This window comes from Bombina bombina, chromosome 7, assembly GCF_027579735.1.
Source record: "Bombina bombina isolate aBomBom1 chromosome 7, aBomBom1.pri, whole genome shotgun sequence".
Classification (NCBI taxonomy): Eukaryota; Metazoa; Chordata; class Amphibia; order Anura; family Bombinatoridae; genus Bombina; species Bombina bombina.
This window is the reverse complement of record NC_069505.1, coordinates 167,553,429-167,571,448: the sequence shown is the minus strand read 5'-3', so window position 1 is coordinate 167,571,448 and position 18,020 is coordinate 167,553,429. Positions and strand designations below refer to the sequence as shown.

Sequence of the window (18,020 nt, the reverse complement as noted above, 5' to 3'; positions counted from 1 at the left end):
AACTATACCCTGTACATTACTACACTTACATTATGTATAACTATACCCTGTACATTACTACACTTACATTATGTATAACTATACCCTGTACATTACTACACTTACATTATGTATAACTATACCCTGTACATTAATACACTTACATTATGTATAACTATACCCTGTACATTACTACACTGACATTATGTATAACTATACCCTGTACATTACTACACTTACATTATGTATAACTATACCCTGTACATTACTACACTTACATTGTGTATAATTATACACTGTTCATTACTACACTTACATTGTGTATAACTATACACTGTACATTACTACACTTACATTATGTATAACTATACACTGTACATTACTACACTTACATTATGTATAACTATACCCTGTACATTACTACACTTACATTATGTATAACTATACCCTGTACATTACTACACTTACATTATGTATAACTATACCCTGTACATTACTACACTTACATTATGTATAACTATACCCTATACATTACTACACTTACATTATGTATAACTATACACTGTACATTACTGCACTTACATTATGTATAACTATACCCTGTACATTACTACACTTACATTATGTATAATTATACACTGTACATTACTACACTTACATTGTGTATAACTATACACTGTACATTACTACACTTACATTATGTATAACTATACACTGTACATTACTACACTTACATTATGTATAACTATACACTGTACATTACTACACTTACATTATGTATAATTATACACTGTACATTACTACACTTACATTGTGTATAACTATACACTGTACATTACTACACTTACATTATGTATAACTATACCCTGTACATTACTACACTTACATTATGTATAATTATACACTGTACATTACTACACTTACATTGTGTATAACTATACACTGTACATTAATACACTGGCATTATGTATAACTATACCCTGTAAATTACTACACTGACATTATGTATAACTATACACTGTATATTACTACACTTACATTATGTATAACTATACCCTGTACATTACTACACTTACATTATGTATAATTATACACTGTACATTACTACACTTACATTGTGTATAACTATACACTGTACATTACTATACTTACATTATGTATAACTATACCCTGTACATTACTATACTTACATTATGTATAACTATACCCTGTACATTACTACACTTACATTATGTATAATTATACACTGTACATTACTACACTTACATTGTGTATAACTATACACTGTACATTACTACACTTACATTATGTATAACTATACACTGTACATTACTACACTTACATTATGTATAACTATACACTGTACATTACTACACTTACATTATGTATAACTATACACTGTACATTACTACACTTACATTATGTATAACTATACACTGTACATTACTACACTTACATTATGTATAACTATTCACTGTACATTACTAGACTTACATTATGTATAACTATACACTGTACATTACTACACTTACATTATGTATAACTATACACTGTACATTACTACACTTACAGTATGTATAACTATACCCTGTACATTACTACACTTACATTATGTATAACTATACCCTGTACATTACTACACTTACATTATGTATAACTATACACTGTACATTACTGCACTTACATTATGTATAACTATACCCTGTACATTACTACACTTACATTATGTATAATTATACACTGTACATTACTACACTTACATTATGTATAACTATACACTGTACATTACTAGACTTACATTATGTATAACTATACACTGTACATTACTACACTTACATTATGTATAACTATACACTGTACATTACTACACTTACAGTATGTATAACTATACCCTGTACATTACTACACTTACATTATGTATAACTATACCCTGTACATTACTAGACTTACATTATGTATAACTATACACTGTACATTACTACACTTACATTATGTATAACTATACACTGTACATTACTACACTTACAGTATGTATAACTATACCCTGTACATTACTACACTTACATTATGTATAACTATACCCTGTACATTACTACACTTACATTATGTAAGACTATACACTGTATATTACTAAACTTACATTGACAGATATAAACAAAAGGAGAGGAGCCCCCTGCCCTTGAACACAATCAGTTGTAGATGCACATTTTATACAAAGTGAGCTACAGTTAGAGAGGCTCTCAAGCTTACAATCTAAAGGATAAAAAAAAAAAATGGCACAGCTGGAGAGGGGAGAGAACTACATTACTATAACAATTGTTTTTAAGGATGTTTGATAGCTGGAGTAGGGGTTGTATACAAAGCAGTTATGTGATAAGTTGCCTTACCTGATGCGAATTAAAAGGGGAGGTTAAATAAAATGAGGGGTAAGTGCTTGCAGAGATTTGCAGTGACGTTGCAGGAAAGATGAAAGTGTCTGTATGGCTTGTGAAGTTTAGTGTCTGAGTTTGCTGTTGCGAGAATTAGATAAAAATATGTGAAGCTGCGTAGGGTGTTAAGGTGGAGTAACTGGAGACAGGGGAAGGAGAATGGGAATCTGATAAAGCAACAGAGCAAGAAAATGATGTAAAATGGCTCTGCCCTTATCTGCAAATACTCCCTAACCCTACCACGACCTAGTCCCCTCCTCATCTCTCATCGCTTCCTCACACTCTCGCCTGCAAGACTTTTCTAGAACTGCACCAATCATATGGAACTCTGCCTTGCTCAGTCAGACTTTACTCTAGTCTGAAAAACGTTGTGTTCCTTAAAGGGACATAAAACCCAACATTTTTCTTTCATGATTTAGATAGAACATAACATTTTAAAGAACTTTCTAATTTACTTCTATTATCATGTTTTCTTGTTAGTCTTTGTTGAAAAGTAGAAATGTAAGCTCAAGAGTGTGCACGTGTCTGCAGCAGTCTTGCAACAATGTTATACATTAGCAGAAACACTAGATGGCAGCGCTATTTCCTGTCATGCAGTTCTTCAGGCATGTGCACGCTACCTACCTAGGTATCTCTTCTACATAGAAAAACATGAGAATGTCTGTTCAAGGACACATACAACTTACTTTAAGATGCCTCTACTACTTATGTTTCCTTGTCCCTCAGCCTCCCTTTTATAATGCCTTTAGATTGTAATAATAAATAACTTCAAATGATAAGTGTGATAAAAAGGATATAGTGAACAACAGTCGTGCATTGTTCCGATCTTCAATATCTCAAAAAAGAAAGGAAATATAACATAGTGTAATATTGTAACACAATTGTTTACATTAATAATGTGCTAAATTCATACTCACATAACCTTGAGCTATCATAAGCTCAAGTATTGCCCGGTCCTGAAAGCTCAAGTATTGCCCGGTCCTGAAAGCTCAAGTATTGCACGGCCCTGAATGCTCAAGTATTGCCCGGTCCTGAAAGCTCAAGTATTGCCTGGTCCTGAAAGCTCAAGTATTGCCCGGTCCTGAAAGCTCAAGTATTCCCCGGTCTTGAAAGTTCAAGTATTGCCCGGTCCTGAAAGCTCAAGTATTGCCCGGTCCTGAAAGCTCAAGTATTGCCCGGTCCTGAAAGCTCAAGTATTGCCCGGTCCTGAAAGCTCAAGTATTGCCCGGTCCTGAAAGCTCAAGTATTGCCCGGTCCTGAAAGCTCAAGTATTGCCCGGTCCTGAAAGCTCAAGTATTGCCCGGCCCTGAAAGCTCAAGTATTGCACGGCCCTGAATGCTCAAGTATTGCCCGGGCCTGAAAGCTCAAGTATTGCCCGGGCCTGAAAGCTCAAGTATTGCCCGGGCCTGAAAGCTCAAGTATTGCCCGGCCCTGAAAGCTCAAGTATTGCACGGCCCTGAAAGCTCAAGTATTGCACGGCCCTGAAAGCTCAAGTATTGCACGGCCCTGAAAGCTCAAGTATTGCACGGCCCTGAATGCTCAAGTATTGCACGGCACTGAATGCTCAAGAATTGCCCGGTCCTGTCAGGCTTAGCTTTCACCTGTGTTTTGTGGATTATCCCTCCTGGAAACTATTATACAATATTTTGTTGATGTTTTTTTGACAGGACTGTGCAATACTTGAGGTTTCAGGGCCGTGCAATACTTGAGCATTCAGGACCGGGCAATACTTGAGCATTCAGGACCGGGCAATACTTGAGCTTTCAGGGCCGTGCAATACTTGAGCTCTGAGGGCCGTGCAATACTTGAGCTTTCAGGGCCGTGCAATACTTGAGCTTATGATAGTTCTAAGGTTATGCGAGTATGAATTTTGCACATTATTAATGTAAGCAATTTTGTTACAATATTACACTATATTATATTTCCTTTCTTTTTTGACAAAATTGAAGATCGGAACAACACACTTTGTATAAAAGTGCATCTACATCTGATTGTGCCCAAGGGCAGGGGGGTCCTCTCTTTTTGCTTATGTTTGTCAATGTAAGTGTAGTAATGTACAGTGTATAGTCTTACATAATGTAAGTGTAGTAATGTACAGTGTATAGTTATATATAATGCCAGTGTAGTAATGTACAGTGTATAGTTATACATAATGCCAGTGTAGTAATGTACAGTGTATAGTTATATATAATGTAAGTGTAGTAATATACAGTGTATAGTCTTACATAATGTAAGTGTAGTAATGTACAGGGTATAGTTATACATAATGTAAGTGTAGTAATGTACAGTGTATAGTTATACATAATGTAAGTGTAGTAATGTACAGTGTAGTTATACATAATGCCAGTGTAGTAATGTACAGGGTATAGTTATACATAATGTAAGTGTAGTAATGTACAGTGTATAGTTATATATAATGTAAGTGTAGTAATATACAGTGTATAGTTATATATAATGTAAGTGTAGTAATATACAGTGTATAGTTATACATAATGTCAGTGTAGTAATGTACAGGGTATAGTTATACATAATGTAAGTGTAGTAATGTACAGGGTATAGTTATACATAATGTAAGTGTAGTAATGTACAGGGTATAGTTATACATAATGCCAGTGTAGTAATGTACAGTGTATAGTTATACATAATGCCAGTGTAGTAATGTACAGTGTATAGTTATACATAATGTAAGTGTAGTAATGTACAGTGTATAGTTATACATAATGCCAGTGTAGTAATGTACAGTGTATAGTAATACATAATGCCAGTGTAGTAATGTACAGTGTATAGTTATACATAATGTAAGTGTAGTAATATACAGTGTATAGTCTTACATAATGTCTCATTGTAAGTTTTGTATTGTACCTTTAGGACTGTAATGCACCTTTGTATAGCACTGCGTAATATGTTAGCAATTTATAAATAAACGATAATATAATAAAACGGCCCACACAAATGTGGAAAGTATGTTCCTTTGTTAAAGACAATACCTAGAGAGTGTGCACATGTCCTAAACACTATACAGGTGAAGTATTTGCCATCACACATCTGTAAAAATGTTTCAGATTGCTGTAAACACTTTGCCCTCTAAAACTTAAAGGGACAGTCAGCACAATTTTCTCTTGTTAAGTGTATCCAGTCCACGGATCATCCATTACTTATGGGATATTCTCCTTCCCAACAGGAAGTTGCAAGAGGATCACCCACAGCAGAGCTGCTATATAGCTCCTCCCCTAACTATCATACCCAGTCATTCTCTTGCAAGCCTCAACAAAGATGGAGGTCGTAAGAGGAGTATGGTGTTTTATACTTAGTTTATTCTTCAATCAAAAGTTTGTTATTTTTAAATGGTGCCGGAGTGTACGGTTTATCTCAGGCAGTATTTAGAAGAAGAATCTGCCTGCGTTTTCTATGATCTTAGCAGAAGTAACTAAGATCCATGGCTGTTCTCACATATTCTGAGGAGTGAGGTAACTTCAGAGAGGGAATGGCGTGCAGGTTTTCCTGCAATAAGGTATGTGCAGTTAATATTTTTCTAGGGATGGAATCTGCTAGAAAATGCTGCTGATACCGAACTAATGTAAGTAAAGCCTTAAATGCAGTGATAGCTACTGGTATCAGGCTTATTAATAGAGATGCATACTCATATAAAAATGTAATATAAAACGTTTGCTGGCATGTTTAATCGTTTTTATATGTATTTGGTGATAAAACTTATTGGGGCCTAGTTTTTTTTCCACATGGCAGGTTTGATTTCTGCCTAGAGACAGTTTCCTGAAGCTTTCAACTGTTGCAATATGAGTGGGAAGGGCCTATTTTAGTGCTTTTCTGTGCAGATAAAAATACTGACAGAGACATTCAGCTTCCCTCTGCATGATACAGGACATCTCTGAAGGGCTCAAAAGGCTTCAAAGTCGTGTTTGAGGAGGGTAACAATCACAGTAGACTGTGGCAGTTGTTGTGACTGTGTTTAAAAAACGTTTTTGTCATTTATTATTCTGGTTTTGTTATTAAGGGGTTAATCATCTATTTGCAAGTGGGTGCAATGCTCTGCTGACTTGTTACATACACTGTAAAAATGTTGTTACTGTAACTGCCTTTTTTCACTGTTATTTCAAATTTTGTCAAAAACATAATTTATGCTTACCTGATAAATTTATTTCTCTTGTAGTGTAGTCAGTCCACGGGTCATCCATTACTTATGGAATAAATCTCTTCCTAACAGGAAGCTGCAAGAGGATCACCCAGCAGAGCTGCTATATAGCTCCTCCCCTCACATGTCATATTCAGTCATTCGACCAAAGCAGACGAGAAAGGAGAAACCATAGGGTGCAGTGGTGACTGGAGTTTAATTAAAATTTAAGACAGGGCGGGCCGTGGACTGACTACACTACAAGAGAAATAAATTTATCAGGTAAGCATAAATTATGTTTTCTCTTTTTAAGTGTAGTCAGTCCACGGGTCATCCATTACTTATGGAATACCAATACCAAAGCTAAAGTACACGGATGAAGGGAGGGACAAGGCAGGAACATTAAACAGAAGGAACCACTGCCTGAAGTACCTTTCTCCCAAAAATAGCCTCCGAAGAAGCAAAAGTGTCAAATTTGTAAAATTTTGAAAAGGTGTGAAGTGAAGACCAAGTCGCAGCCTTGCAAATCTGTTCAACAGAGGCCTCATTTTTAAAGGCCCAGGTGGAAGCCACAGCTCTAGTAGAATGAGCTGTAATCCTTTCAGGAGGCTGCTGTCCAGCAGTCTCATAGGCTAAACGTATTATGCTACGAAGCCAAAAAGAGAGAGAGGTAGCCGAAGCCTTTTGACCTCTTCTCTGTCCAGAGTAAACGACAAACAGGGAAGAAGTTTGACGAAAATCTTTAGTTGCCTGCAAATAGAACTTCAGGGCACGGACTACGTCCAAATTATGCAAAAGTCGTTCCTTCTTTGAAGAAGGGTTAGGACACAGTGATGGAACAACAATCTCTTGATTGATATTCCTGTTAGTAACTACCTTAGGTAAGAACCCAGGTTTAGTACGCAGAACTACCTTGTCTGAATGAAAAATCAGATAAGGAGAATCACAATGTAAGGCAGATAACTCAGAGACTCTTCGAGCCGAGGAAATAGCCATCAAAAACAAAACCTTCCAGGATAACAGCTTGATATCAATGGAATGAAGGGGTTCAAATGGAACGCCTTGAAGAACATTAAGAACTAAGTTTAAGCTCCACGGCGGAGCAACAGTCTTAAACACAGGCTTAATCCTAGTTAAAGCCTGACAAAAAGCCTGAACGTCTGGAACTTCAGCCAGACGTTTGTGTAGAAGAATAGACAGAGCAGAAATCTGTCCCTTTAACGAACTAGCAGATAAGCCCTTTTCTAAACCCTCTTGTAGAAAGGACAATATCCTAGGAATCCTAACCTTACTCCATGAGTAACTCTTGGATTCGCACCAATATAAATATTTACGCCATATCTTATGGTAAATTTTTCTGGTAACAGGCTTCCTAGCCTGTATTAAGGTATCAATAACCGACTCCGAGAAGCCACGCTTTGATAGAATCAAGCATTCAATCTCCATGCAGTCAGCCTCAGAGAAATTAGATTTGGATGTTTGAAAGGACCCTGAATTAGAAGGTCCTGTCTCAGAGGCAGAGACCACGGTGGACAGGACGACATGTCCACTAGGTCTGCATACCAGGTCCTGCGTGGCCACGCAGGCGCTATCAGAATCACCGAAGCTCTCTCCTGTTTGATCTTGGCAATCAAACGAGGAAGCATCGGGAATGGTGGAAACACATAAGCCATGTTGAAGACCCAAGGAGCTGTCAGAGCATCTATCAGCACCGCTCCCGGGTCCCTGGACTTGGATCCGTAACAAGGAAGCTTGGCGTTCTGGCGAGACGCCATGAGATCCAGATCTGGTTTGCCCCAACGATGAATCAGTTGAGCAAAGACCTCCGGATGAAGTTCCCACTCCCCCGGATGAAAAGTTTGGCGACTTAGAAAATCCGCCTCCCAGTTCTCTACACCTGGGATGTAAATCGCTGACAGGTGGCAAGAGTGAGACTCTGCCCAGCGAATTATCTTTGAGACTTCCAACATCGCTAGGGAACTTCTGGTTCCCCCTTGATGGTTGATGTAAGCCACAGTCGTGATGTTGTCCGACTGAAATCTGATGAACCTCAGAGTTGCTAACTGAGGCCAAGCTAGGAGAGCATTGAATATTGCTCTTAATTCCAGAATATTTATTGGGAGGAGTTTCTCCTCCTGAGTCCATAATCCCTGAGCTTTCAGGGAGTTCCAGACTGCGCCCCAGCCTAGAAGGTTGGCGTCTGTTGTTACAATCGTCCAATCTGACCTGCGAAAGGTCATCCCCTTGGACAGATGTGGCCGAGAGAGCCACCATAGAAGAGAATCTCTGGTCTCTTGATCCAGACTTAGTAGGGGGGACAAATCTGAGTAATCCCCGTTCCACTGAGTTAGCATGCACAATTGCAGCGGTCTGAGATGCAGGCGCGCAAATGGTACTATGTCCATTGCCGCTACCATTAAGCCGATTAATTCCATGCACTGAGCTACTGACGGGTGTGGAATGGAATGAAGGACATGGCAAGCATTTAGAAGTTTTGATAACCTGGCCTCTGTCAGGTAAATTTTCATCTCTACAGAATCTATAAGAGTCCCTAGAAAGGGAACTCTTGTAAGTGGTAATAGAGAACTCTTTTCCACATTCACCTTCCACCCATGCGACCTCAGAAATGCCTGAACTATCTCTGTATGAGACTTGGCAGTTTGAAAACTTGACGCTTGTATCAGAATGTCGTCTAGGTACGGAGTCACCACTATGCCTCGCGGTCTTAGTGCCACCAGAAGGGAGCCCAGAACTTTTGTAAAGATTCTTGGAGCCGTAGCTAATCCGAAGGGAAGAGCTACAAACTGGTAATGCCTGTCTAGGAAAGCAAATCTTAGGTACCGATAATGATCCTTGTGAATCGGTATGTCAAGGTAGGCATCCTTTAAGTCCACTGTGGTCATGTACTGACCCTCTTGGATCATGGGAAGGATGGTTCGAATAGTTTCCATTTTGAATGATGGAACTCTTAGAAATTTGTTTAGGATTTTTAAGTCCAAGATTGGTCTGAAGGTTCCCTCTTTCTTGGGAACCACAAATAGATAGAATCCCTGCCTGTGTTCCGTCCGCGGAACTGGGTGGATCACCCCCATTAGTAAAAGGTCTTGTACACAGCGTAGAAACGCCTCTTTCTTTATTTGGTTTGCTGATAACCTTGAAAGATGAAATCTCCCTCGTGGAGGAGAAGTTTTGAAGTCCAGGAGATATCCCTGAGATATGATCTCCAACGCCCAGGGATCCTGGACATCTCTTGCCCAAGCCTGGGCGAAGAGAGAAAGTCTGCCCCCCACTAGATCCGTTTCTGGATAGGGGGCCCTCTCTTCATGCTGTCTTGGGGGCAGCAGCAGGTTTCTTGGCCTGCTTGCCCTTGTTCCAGGACTGGTTAACTTTCCAGCCCTGCCTGTAACGAGCAACAGCTCCTTCCTGTTTTGGAGCGGAGGAAGTTGATGCTGCTCCAGCCTTGAAGTTACGAAAGGCACGAAAATTAGACTGTTTGGCCTTTGATTTGGCCCTGTCCTGAGGTAGAGCATGGCCCTTACCTCCCGTAATGTCAGCTATAATTTCTTTCAAGCCGGGCCCGAATAAGGTCTGCCCTTTGAAAGGAATATTAAGCAATTTAGATTTAGAAGTCACGTCAGCTGACCAGGATTTAAGCCATAGCACTCTGCGCGCTTGGATGGCGAATCCGGAGTTCTTAGCCGTAAGTTTGGTTAAATGTACGACGGCATCAGAAACAAATGCGTTAGCTAGCTTAAGTGCTATAAGCTTGTTCATAATTTCATCCAATGGAGCTGTGCGAATGGCCTCTTCCAGAGACTCAAACCAGAATGCCGCCGCAGCAGTGACAGGCGCAATGCATGCAAGGGGCTGTAAGATAAAACCTTGTTGAACAAACATTTTCTTAAGGTAACCCTCTAATTTCTTATCCATTGGATCTGAAAAGGCACAACTATCCTCCACCGGGATAGTGGTGCGCTTAGCTAAAGTAGAAACTGCTCCCTCCACCTTAGGGACCGTCTGCCATAAGTCTCGTGTGGTTGCGTCTATAGGAAACATTTTCCTAAATATGGGAGGAGGGGAAATGGGCATACCAGGTCTATCCCACTCCTTGCTAATAATCTCTGTAAGCCTTTTAGGTATAGGAAACACGTCAGTACACACCGGTACCGCATAGTATCTATCCAACCTACATAATTTTTCTGGAATTGCAACCGTGTTACAATCATTCAGAGCCGCTAATACCTCCCCTAGCAATATGCGGAGGTTCTCAAGCTTAAATTTAAAATTAGAAATCTCTGAATCCAGTCTCCCTGGATCAGATCCGTCACCCACAGAATGAAGCTCTCCGTCTTCACGTTCTGCAAACTGTGACGCAGTATCTGACATGGCGCTTACCTCATCCCGCGCGCTCTGTCCTTAACCCAGAGCTATCGCGCTTGCCTCTTAATTCTGGCAATTTAGATAATACTTCTGTCATAACAGTAGCCATGTCTTGCAAAGTGATTTGTAAGGGCCTCCCTGATGTACTTGGCGCCACAAAATCACGCACCTCCTGAGCGGGAGGCGAAGGTACTGACACGTGAGGAGAGTTAGTCGGCATAACTTCCCCCTCGTTGTCTGGTGATAATTTCTTTACATCTAAAGATTGACTTTTATTTAAAGTAGCATCAATGCAATTAGTACATAAATTTCTATTGGGCTCCACATTGGCCTTTAAACATAGTGAACAAAGAGATTCATCTGTGTCAGACATGTTTAAACAGACTAGCAATGAGACTAGCAAGCTTGGAAATACTTTTCTAAATAAATTTACAAGCAATATAAAAAACGCTACTGTGCCTTTAAGAAGCACAAAAAGCTGTCACAGTTGAAATAACAATGAACCAAAATAGTTATAGCAACCAATTTTTCACAGTAAATGTATTAAGTTAGCAAAGGATTGCACCCACCAGCAAATGGATGATTAACCCCTTAATACCCAAAAACGGATTAACAATTTAATAATTAACGTTTTTCTCACAGTCAAAACACACTGTCACAGGTCTGCTGTGACTGATTACCTCCCTCAAAATGAATTTTGAAGACCCCTGAGCTCTCTAGAGACGATCTGGATCATGGAGGATGAAGTAGACAGATTGTGACTGAATTTTTACTGCGCAAAAAAGCGCTAAAATAGGCCCCTCCCACTCATATTACAACAGTGGGGAAGCTCAGAAAACTGTTTCTATGCAGAAAACAAAGATGGCCATGTGGTAAAAATCATGCCCCAATAAGTTTTATCACCAAGTACCTCACAAAAAACGATTAACATGCCAGTAAACATTTTAAACATACATTTGAAAAGTTATGAATTGTTATTAATAAGCCTGCTACCAGTCGCTTTTACTGCAGTTAAGGCTCATACATTATTTCAGTATTAACAGTATTTTCAGAGTCAATTCCATTCCTTAGAAAAATACATTCAGTGTACACACACTCATCAGCCTAATACCAGTCGTTATCACTGCATTTAAGGCTGAACTTACTTTACATTGGTATCAGCAGTATTTCCTCAGTCAATTCCATTCCTCAGAAAAATAATTTACTGCACATACCTCTTTTGCAGGGGGGCCCTGCATGCTATTCCCCTTCTCTGAAGTTACCTCACTCCTCAGATGAGAACAGCCAGTGGATCTTAGTTAAGTCTGCTAAGATCATAGAAAACGCAGGCAGATTCTTCTTCTAATGCTGCCTGAGAATAAACAGCACACTCCGGTGCCATTTAAAATAACAAACTTTTGATAAGTTAAAAAACACCACAGACCTCTCACAGCGACCTATCTTAGTTAGGCTGCAAGAGAATGACTGAATATGACATGTGAGGGGAGGAGCTATATAGCAGCTCTGCTGGGTGATCCTCTTGCAGCTTCCTGTTAGGAAGAGATATATTCCATAAGTAATGGATGACCCGTGGACTGACTACACTTAACAAGAGAAATTTGTTTCTCTTAAAGGCACAGTAACGTTTTTTATATTGCTTGTTAACTTGCTTTAAAGTGTTTTCCAAGCTTGCTAGTCTCATTGCTAGTCTGTACAAACATGTCTGAAACAGAGGATACTTGTTCATTATGTTTAAAAGCCATGGTGGAGCCCCATAGGAGAATGTGTACTAAATGTATTGATTTCACCTTAAACAGTAAAGATCAGTCTTTAACTATAAAAGAAATATCACCAGAAAATTCTGACGAGGGGGAAGTTATGCCGACTAACTCTCCCCACGTGTCAGACCCTTCGCCTCCCGCTCAGGGGATGCACGCTAATATGGCGCCAATTACATCAGGGACGCCCATAGCGATTACCTTGCAGGACATGGCTGCAATCATGAATAATACCCTGTCAGAGGTATTATCCAGGTTGCCTGAATTAAGAGGCAAGCGCGATTGCTCTGGGGTTAGGAGAAATACAGAGCGCGCAGATGCTGTAAGGGCCATGTCTGATACTGCTTCACAATATGCAGATCATGAGGATGGAGAGCTTCAGTCTGTGGGTGACATCTCTGATTCGGGGAAACCTGATTCAGAGATTTCTAATTTTAAATTTAAGCTTGAAACCTCTGTGTGTTGCTTGGGGAGGTATTAGCTGCTCTGAATGTCTGTAACACAGTTGCAGTACCAGAGAAATTGTGTAGGCTGGATAAATACTATGCCGTACCGGTGTGTACTGATGTTTTTCCTATACCTAAAAGGCTTACAGAAATTATTAGCAAGGAGTGGGATAGACCGGGTGTGCCTTTTTCTCCACCTCCTATATTTCGAAAAATGTTTCCAATAGACGCCACTACACGGGACTTATAGCAGACGGTCCCTAAGGTGGAGGGAGCAGTTTCTACTTTAGCAAAGCGTACTACTATCCCGGTTGAGGACAGTTGTGCTTTTTCAGATCCAATGGATAAAAAATTGGAGGGTTACCTTAAGAAAATGTTTATTCAGACTTCCTGTTGGAGGCGGGGCAAGCAGGTAGCTGCAGGTAGCTGCAGGTGCTGAGGACGCTCCGTGCCTCTGAGAGAGGCCTAAATCTAACACCAACATATGCATTTGTTTCCCTTGGCCACATCCAGGCTTGGGAACATGGATTCCGGTCAAGCATGGGAAGTCAAAATTGCAGCCTAAAAGTGCACGGTGGCTGGTGCACACCATTTTCTACAGGAGTTCCTGAGCATTGGACCAGAACTATTTCAGTCAAGCCCTTTGCCACGTTTAAACCGTTATATTAAGGACTGTCAGAGTCTCTATATACTGTCCCTGGCAATTGAGTTGCACTTAAAAAAAAAAAAAAAAAGAGAGGCTCTGGGCTTATCTATACAAGAGGTGTTATTTTGAATAAAGCCGTTTACACAGTGGTATTCAGGATACAGAGTGGTGACTCTGACACTTACCTGGTTGAGTGTGCTGTATACCTGGCGGCGACCCCTTCATCCCTGGGTGATAACTGAATGGGACATCAAAGTGCTCAGGCAGCGCTACCATCCCTGGAGATCCTAACACTGGTAGAGGAGGTGTCCCTCTCCCGAGTTGAGAGCGGAGCAGTGGCGGTGCTGAGTGGATCACAAGGAAGCCTGGGCCCCCTGGATGGGCAAACAGTGAAAGCAATCCCGCCCTCTACAGAGTGAGTCATCGGGGCCGACACTGCACATCGCTCCTGGTTGCTGTGTGCTCAGACCCTCCCCCCACCGACGGCGTGCACTCTAGCAGAGAAGGAGTGTTTGGTGTGAATGTTCTGTTGGCTGCTCTCTGCACCGCGGGCGTGCGGTACTGCCATACAACAGTCCCTCTGTTTAGGATACAGTAGAGGGTCTCCTCGAACACGGAACACCACAACCTGGGTAAAGTGAGCAAAGGCAAGGTGCTCATGTTAAGACTCTGGATATTGGCGGCAAGGTAGCGTATCCTGATCTTTGAATTTTTGCCGGACTGGGTACGTAAAAACTTTTTTGAGCTCTCTGAACATATTGGCACATTTTGCCTATGCGCTTCAAAGCTTCCCTTATGTATTCAGCGCATTGAGCCTTTCTGCTATACCCACAAAGTGGACTGATAGCTCAGGTTGCCTGGATAAATTGTATGAACTGGCTGCAAAGACATTGTTATAAATAAGTTTAATGCTTAGATGTAGGGTGAGGTATTATGAAAGAGCTATTATCCTCCTTTGTGCTGTTAGCTCACCTATGTATATTTTGTAACAGTATAAGATTTTTCTCTGGTTCTGTGTCGCTACAGTTCAAAACGTGAGAGGTTGAGTTAAACAAACCGAATGCTGAGCTTTAATGTAAGGGAGTCAGTTTTTCTTTATGTGCTGGGAGTTTATCTATGTATACCCTGCATTAGTAGAAAATCCTCTCCTGCTCTAAGCTATTGTATCTGTGCTTGTAAGATGTTGTGATATAATATCTGCATGGAAAGGTGGTTACAGAAGGTCAATATACATTAAAACATAGTGGCTACAACAGTTAGAAACTCCTTTCTTAATAAATTATCATCTAGAAGAGCTTGTTAAGGCTATGAGATGTACACTTGAGGCATATAATATAGATTTGGTCTATCTCAAATTTGCTGTGGTAAAAAACACTAAGTCCTCTTAAGGCCTGCTCTTGCTGAATCGATTGAGTTAAATAACAGGACACTGAATTGTATTCACAGGAGTAACCCTAGAACAATATACTAGTCAAGTCGCTTATACACAAGCTACCCTGGGTAACCCTTACGGCATTGTTCTATGCCTAGGAAGCTGAGTATTTGCACTGATATTCAGCCACGCACATTAATCTAGGTAAAAGTTTCGTATCACTAGATAGGATATTAGAGAGTACTATAAAGTATTCTAGATAATACCTAGTACTACACAGATAAATACTAGCTAGATCTTGTTCATGGATAAATATATGCAGCAAAGGAGCTCTCCCTCCAATATGCCTCCTAAATCCCGAGAAAAAAAGGGGAGCAGCAGGAACTTGGATTCTAGCACTGTCTCCCCTTTGGAAAAAAGTGGTTCCAATCCTTCTCCCAACAATCTGATAGAATTTGCAGCTGAAGTAGCCAAAATGCTGGCACCCCAATTTGATATGATTAAACAAGAGATTAGAAATGAGATATCAAACCTCACTTCGGAGGTTAGGCAGTTTTCATCTAGACTAGATGAAATTGAGAATCGGATCTCAGACCTGGAAGATAGATTCAATATTATTGATCCTGTAATAGATACTCATAGCAAAACTATCACATCACTCCAAGCTAAGGTTGAAGACCTTGAGGACCGATCAAGGCGTAATAATCTTAAAGTAATCGGTTTGCCAGAGTCGTCTGAATATCAAGATCTAATGAATTTTGTTACCATCACATTACCACAGGCTCTGCAGATCCCAGCTCCTGCTGCTCCCTTTTTGGTTGAAAGGGCTCACAGGATAGGCCAACGTCGAGAACAGAATGAGGCCTTGAGGCCTAGGCCAGTAATTTTTAAATTTGTCAACTTCCAGGACAAATTATTATACCTTAAACACTACAGACAATGTAACTCTCTCTCCTTAGGCTCTCATAAATTACTGCTGTTCCAGGACTTCTCTTCAGAAACACTAACTAAGAGGAGAGATATGTCCTTCTTTTATGGGAGGCTACAGAAAGAGAATTACAACATCAGGTTGATTTACCCAGCAAAGTTAATAGTGCAGAAAGATGGAAATACACACATACTTAACAATGTTATGGAGGCTGAGACTTTCTGTAGGGAGGCAGGGGTTCCATGAGTAGGTCTTCAATATATCAGGATGCGGTTCTTAGATCACAGACTGAGAATACTATGTTACTTAGAGATGTAGAAGTGAGTACAATGGGCTCCAATCCTAGGATTATGATAGTTTTAGTTATAGAAATGGTGTTTTTATGTTTTGTTGGGGTTTTTGTGGGTTTGGGTCGTGTCTCCTGTGTTTGTTTTCTTCTTGTTTTTTTTTTTTTTTTTTTTTTTTTTGTTGTTGTTTTTTTTCTCTCTATTCTCTGCCTCCTCCCTCTCGTGCCTCCCCTCTCCCACCCTGTCCCTTCTTATGGGCCGTGGTGGGGAAGGGGTCTTTGTTTCTTTCTCTTAGGATAAATATAAGGAACACCTTTTACTCTTTGCGGTATACTAGACCAGCAAGATGATTAGTAATGATGACATATAATCTTAAACACTACAGGAAAGGTGGTTCTCTCTCTCTGGGCTCACACACATTACTATTGTTTCAGGATTTCTCTACAGAAACATTAACTAAGAGAAGAGACATGTCCTTCTTTTATGGGAGGTTACAGAAAGAGAACTACAATATTCGATTAATTTACCCAGCAAAGTTAATAGTGCAGAAAGTTGGTAGTACACATACACTTAATACTGTTATGGAGGTTGAGACCTTTTGTAGGGAGGCAGGGGTCCCATGACCAGGTCTCTATCACAATGGGAAGAGGTTTTTTTTTTCCCTTTTTCTTCTTGATCTTAGAATCTGAATATTTTATCACTTAGAGTTACCGAAATGAGTAATAGGGTTTTTGAACTTAAGAATACGTCAGTTTTAGAAATGATGTTGTTATGTTTGTTTCAGGGTCTGTGTGGAGTTGGGTTGTGTTTTTTTGGTGGTTCCTTTTTTTTTTTCTTTTTTTCTTTTTTTCCTCCTCCTCTCTTGCTCTCTCTCCTCGCTCCTTCTTTTGCCCTTTCACACCTTTCCTCTCCCTCTCGATTCCCTATTACGGTGTATAGTGGAGACGGGTCTTTGTTGCACCCCTAGGGTAAAACACAGTGAGATCTTTGACTTCTTGCCATATACTGGATCAGCACGATGATTAGCTCTGGTGATGTATAATCTTAATCTTTTATCCTGGAATATAGGGGGCATTAATTCACCCATTAAAAGAAAAGCTGTAATAAAACACTTGGGCAAATTCAATCCTGACATAGTTCTTTTACAAGAATTACATCTTAACGCTAGTGAAATACCCAAACTTAAAGCTAAGTGGGTGGGGGAAGTTGTGGCGGCTCCATTTACCTCTAGGAAGAGGGGGGTGGCAATATTGTTGAACCGTAAGCTAGAATATAGGATAAGTAAGGCTGAGCCCGATGCTGAAGGGAGATTTTTAATATTGGAGTTGGAAATTAAAGGCATTAGATATACAATCTGTAACATATATGATCCTAACCAAGTTGACCATAATTTTTGGTCCGCCCTACTCATAAAATTACATAGTTACATAGGATCAAACTTAATTATTGCAGGCGATCTTAACCTATTAGCAGACCCCGTCTTGGATAACTCTAACAATAGGATGCGAAACAGTAGAGGTGGAAAATTGAGGATTTTTCAGAGAGTATGTTCCCACCTGGGGGTGGTTGACTTATGGCGAGTTCAGAACCCTGATGTTCGCTCTTACACGTGTATTTCGCATGCTCAACGATCTTTCTCTCGTCTCGACTATTTTCTGGTTTCAGAA

General features: G+C 40.1%; 2 protein-coding genes across 2 annotated transcripts in view; one reads left to right on the top strand and one right to left on the bottom strand.

The window, feature by feature from the left end:
* Positions 1-18,020, bottom strand: part of DNAJC24 (DnaJ heat shock protein family (Hsp40) member C24) — a 158,467-nt gene that overhangs the window by 29,796 nt on the left and 110,651 nt on the right. The gene's annotated exons all lie outside the window — the stretch shown is intronic.
* The window catches only part of IMMP1L (inner mitochondrial membrane peptidase subunit 1), a 158,212-nt gene that overhangs the window by 131,032 nt on the left and 9,160 nt on the right, over positions 1-18,020 (top strand). The window lies entirely within an intron of this gene.